Genomic DNA, 5,719 nt, shown 5'->3' with positions numbered 1-5,719 from the left:
CTGCAGAAAGACAAAAGGAACGTAAATATACTTCACAATATTGAAGCCGCAATATATTGTTCAGGTTTTTTTTTTTTTTCAAAAAGAGGACATTTCTGTCAGCTTTTTTCTTTCTGTCTGTCATCCCATCAGTGAGAATCGGCCTCACTTCCACATGCATAGAATGGGGGCTGAGGGTGTCAGACAGGAGGGAGCCGACAGCAAGAAAATAATATCCAAGCAAGAAAAAAAAAAAAGAAGAGAATTTTTACTTGCATTTGATTGGATGATGGAAATCAGCAGAGCTTTACTGCATTTACTAAACTGCAGCAACTACACTTGCAGAGTTTACCGTTTGCCTTTAGTAAGTCAACCCCAGTGATTGAGAACCCAAATTTGCGCTCACCAAAAAGAAAAGAAGAAAAATCTTTCGGTGGGGACACCTGCTTCACTGACAGCTAAGAGGAGATTTTCATTAGATCTCCTCTCACTTCCTGCTGTGTCTTTGAAACAGGAAGTGAAGGGAAATCTCCCCAATGGGACACAGAGACAAAACAAACTGATAGGAGTTCCATTTCCATACTGAAAATGTTTGGCTTTAGTGATGCTTAACCCCTTGTCTACAGGACACTTATACCCCCTTCCTGCCCAGGCCAATTTTCAGCTCTGTCACACTTTGAATGACAATTGCGCGGTCATGCAACACTGTACCCATATGAAATTTTTACTATTTTTTTGAGACAGATAGAGTTTTCTTTTGGTGGTATTTAATCACCTCGGGGGGTTTTTATTTTTTGCTAAACAAACCAAAAACAACTGAAAATTTTGGAAAAAAAAAATGTTTTTTCTTATTTTTTGTTTTACAATTTTGTAAATAAGTAATTTTTCTCCTTCATTGATGTGCGCTAATGAGGCTGCAGTGATGGACACTGATAGGTGGCACTGATGGACACTGAATAGGAGGCACTGGTAGGTGGCACTGATGGGCATTGACAGGCATCACTGATGGGCACTAAAAGGCAGCACTCATAAGGCACTGACAGGCAGCACTGACGGAAACGGATAGGCAGCACTGACGGAAACGGATAGGCAGCACTGACGGAAACGGATAGGCAGCACTGACGGGAACGGATAGGCAGCACTGACGGGAACGGATAGGCAGCACTGACGGGAACTGATAGGCAGCACTCATAAGGCACTGACAGGCAGCACTGACGGAAACGGATAGGCAGCACTGACGGGAACTGACAGGCAGCACTGACGGGAACTGACAGGCAGCACTGACGGGAACTGATAGGCAGCACTGACGGGCACTGATAGGCAGCACTGACGGGCACTGATAGGCAGCACTGACGGGCACTGATAGGCAGCACTGACGGGCACTGATAGGCAGCACTGACGGGCACTGATAGGCAGCAATGAAAGGCAGCTCAGATGGGCACTGATATGTGGCATTGATGTGCACTGGTAGGTGGTACTGATGGGGCTACACTGATCATCAGTGCCTTGATGATCAGTGTACATGTCCCCTCTGAGCAATGCCGATTACCAGCTCTCCTCTCTTCTCAAGCTGTCAGCTCGTGAGGAGAGAAATGCCGATAACGGGCATTTCCCTATTTACATGCGATCAGCTGTGACTGGACACAGCTGATCACATGACCGCGCCATCTTCGGCTCTTTCCTTTGATCGGTGATCTGCTGTGTCCGAGGGACACAGCGCACCACCGATCGCAGCGCCGCACACTCCCGCAGCCGCGCACGTGCGGTTAGAGTGGGAGGACGTCATATGACGTTGTCCCAGAACGAGAGAACCACCTTATGCCCGTCATTTCCTTATATGGCGGGCGGGAGGTGGTTAAAGCGGAGTTCCACCGGGGAAAAAAAAAAAAAAGTCGTTCTACGGGACTTTTCGTAGTGCAAAAAATTCGTAAACCGAAATGCTGTTTCCCATAGGAATGCATTGAAAACCAATTAATCCGTTCCGGAGGTCAGAAAAAAATTAAAAAAAAAAGTTTTAATTGTTCAAAACTCTTTATAAAGTGCACTTTAAAGGCATAAATACTGTACAGGGACGTGATTAAAAAAAAATTTGTAAATGCATTGAAAACAAATTAATCCGTTCCGGAGGTCAGAAAAAAGTTGCGAAAACAATTCGTAAACTGAGTCATTATTTTTCTTCCTTCGTAAACCGAAAATTACATTAACCGAGGCGTTGGTAAACCGAGGTACACCTGTATAGGCAAAGCTTTTCTTTTTCATTTTGGATAGAGTTATGCAGGCCATACATGGTTCGAATTCCGAGCGATTTCTTGTCCGAAAATCGAAACTTCGTTCGTTCTGTAATCTGATGGTGCCACCAATGATTTTGAAGATCGGTCATTTTTCCAGCATGCCCAATAAACGAAATGGGGAGGAACCACGAAAATCGGCCGATGCCATTGCCCCACTAACAGAGTGAAAATCGGACGATTATTCTTAGGTCCGATTTTCATACGAAAATCGTTCGGAATTCGAACCATGTATGGTCTGCATAAGGGAGGGTTATAACCCCTGTAAGATATTTGTTCGCCATCTGTGTCTCATTACAGATTTTCCCCTTCACTTCCTGTCCCATAGCCAAAACAGGAAGTGAAAAAATTCAAATGAAAGGAATTCTATGGGGTCCCACCAGGTCACCGGAACTAGGACAACCCAAAATTTGGGATTTTCTTTTACTTTCCACGATAATGGTAAACAGGACAAATAGGGAGGGTGAATCTTCCTAACGGCGACACAGACAGCAATAAAAACTGACAGGGGGTCTGATCCCTCTCCACTCCATCCAAAACTAAGAAAAAAAAAAAAAGTTTTGCATTTAGTTATACTTGAACTGCTCGTCTAGGGAACTTGAAAAGAAGTTTCTCTAGCCTGATCCTTGCCTCCCGCGTACTCCTCGGTGCTGCCAGACTGGTTCCCACAGCCTTTTCTCCCTACACTTCAGTGGTCTAAAGTCCTCTAAAATCAAGACCAATGCATGTCCCATAGCCCTGCACTGGATGTGAGGAAGCCAAGGGAAAGTCCAGTGCCGAAGCACCATTCTTTGGGGGAACGGAGGATCAGGTAAGTAAAATGGCTCTTTTTACTTTTGGAGCAACAATTTTTTGGGGGAACAGAGGATCAGGTCAGTAAAACTAAACAAGCAGTTAACCCCTTGCAGTGCCAGGCAGCCCAGCTGCAAAGGCGGACTTTGTAGATTTAAGCTTTAACCTCATCCCGTCTGACACATGCTGATAAACGGCCAGCCGGGAGTGTTGCCGATGCGGGAGGACTTTTCTAAAAACTTTCCCCCTGCATCCATTGCCTGTGCACGTGCTCCCTGGGAACACCGATCGCTGTATTGGACCTCTGTACGAGGTCCCGATCATGTGATCACCGATTGGCCAATCAGTGCTCACATAAATAGTAGTAAGCAAAATGTCTCTTCCTGACATCATTGCTTACTACGTGTGAAACCTGTGAAGGATCACAGAGATCACATGGTACAGGGCTATTCACAACAGCCTTGTACCATGTGACAAGCTGTGACCAATCACAGCTCACACAGTAGTTCTCAATGGCTGCAAGAAATGATTGCTTTTACAGCCTTTATGGTGTAAAAGCAATCCGTGTGGAAAAAAAAAAAAATCTTCATCACCCCCCACAAGTAGTACAGTGTCACCATGATGACACTGTACTGCTAGGGTGACAGTATGTAAAATATATATAAAAAAAAATAAATAAAACAAAAATTATAATTTTTGATTATAAACTAATTTGGGGTTTTTTCTTTTTTACTAAAAAGATAACTGAATACATTTTGGCCAAGATTTATGATGAAATATTATTTATTTGCAAAATTTTATAAGAAAAACCTTTTTTTTTCCAAATGTTTGGACTTTTTTATTTATATAGCAAAAAAAAAAAATCTCAGCGGTGAATAAATCCCACCAAAATAAAGCTTTATCTGTCTCAAAAAAATGCTAAAAAATTCATATGGGTACAGTGTTGCATGACCGCGCAATTGTCATTCAAAGTGTGATAGCGCTGAAAGCTGGCCTGGACTGGAAGGGGGGGGGGGAAGTGTCCGGACTGGAAGGGGGGGGGGAGCGTCTGGACTGGAAGGGGGGGGGGAGCGTCCGGACTGGAAGGGGGTGAAAGTGTCCGGACCGGAAGGGGGTGAAAGTGACCGGACTGGAAGGAGGTGAAAGTGACCGGACTGGAAGGAGGTGAAAGTGTCCGGACTGGAAGAGGGGGGGGGGGCGTCCGGACTGGAATGGGGGGGGAAAGTGTCCGGACTGGAAAAGGGGGAAAGTGTCCGGACTGGAAGAGGGGGTGAAAGCGTCCGGACCGGAAGGGGGTGAAAGCGTCCGGACCGGAAGGGGGTGAAAGCGTCCGGACCGGAAGGGGGTGAAAGCGTCCGGACCGGAAGGGGGTGAAAGCGTCCGGACCGGAAGGGGGTGAAAGCGTCCGGACCGGAAGGGGGTGAAAGCGTCCGGACCGGAAGGGGGTGAAAGCGTCCGGACCGGAAGGGGGTGAAAGCGTCCGGACCGGCAGGGGGGGAAAGCGACAGGACCGGCAGGGGGGGAAAGCGACAGGACCGGCAGGAAGGGAAAGTGTCCGGACCGGAAGGGGGTGAAAGTGTCCGGACCGGAAGGGGGTGAAAGCGTCCGGACCGGAAGGGGGTGAAAGCGTCCGGACCGGAAGGGGGTGAAAGCGTCCGGACCGGAAGGGGGTGAAAGCGACAGGACCGGAAGGGGGGGAAGTGTCCGGACCGGAAGGGGGGGAAGTGTCCGGACCGGAAGGGGGTGAAAGTGTCCGGACCGGAAGGGGGTGAAAGTGTCCGGACCGGAAGGGGGGGAAAGTGTCCGGACCGGAAGGGGGGGAAAGTGTCCGGACCGGAAGGGGGGGAAAGTGTCCGGACCGGAAGGGGGGGAAAGTGTCCGGACCGGAAGGGGGGGAAAGTGTCCGGACCGGAAGGGGGGGAAAGTGTCCGGACCGGAAGGGGGGGAAAGTGTCCGGACCGGAAGGGGGGGAAAGTGTCCGGACCGGAAGGGGGGGAAAGTGTCCGGACCGGAAGGGGGGGAAAGTGTCCGGACCGGAAGGGGGGGAAAGTGTCCGGACCGGAAGGGGGGGAAAGTGTCCGGACTGGAAGGGGGGGAAAGTGTCCGGACCGGAAGGGGGGGAAAGTGTCCGGACTGGAAGGGGGGGGAAAGTGTCCGGACTGGAAGGGGGGAAAGTGTCCGGACTGGAAGGGGGGGGGGGGAGTGTCCGGACTGGAAGGGGGGGGGGGGGAGTGTCCGGACTGGAAGGGGGGGAAAGTGTCCGGACTGGAAGGGGGGGAAGTGTCCGGACTGGAAGGGGGGGGGGGAAGTGTCCGGACAGGAAGGGGGGGAAAGTGTCCGGACTGGAAGGGGGTGAAAGTGTCCGGACTGGAAGGGGTGAAAGTGTCCGGACTGGAAGGGAGGGAAAGTGTCCGGACTGGAAGGGGGGGGGGGGGAAGTGTCCGGACTGGAAGGGGGGGGGGGGGGGAAGTGTCCGGACTGGAAGGGGTTAAAAGCTAAAGGGATTTCCGGCATATAAAATGGAACTCGCACACAAAATGTTTTCCCTCTAAAAGATGAAGCCTGAAAGAGACGAAACCCTTGAAATGTGTTACTGATGCATTTTTGTTTTTAGTATTTATAAGATGGAAAGAATCTGATGATGGGAGGGAGCGGGGCCC

Source organism: Staurois parvus, unplaced genomic scaffold, assembly GCF_062004578.1.
Source record: "Staurois parvus isolate SC_StPar_1 unplaced genomic scaffold, SC_StPar_1.0 ptg003323l, whole genome shotgun sequence".
Lineage (NCBI taxonomy): Eukaryota > Metazoa > Chordata > Amphibia > Anura > Ranidae > Staurois > Staurois parvus.
The sequence above is the reverse complement of the archived record's forward strand: the minus strand, read 5'-3'. Positions refer to the sequence as shown.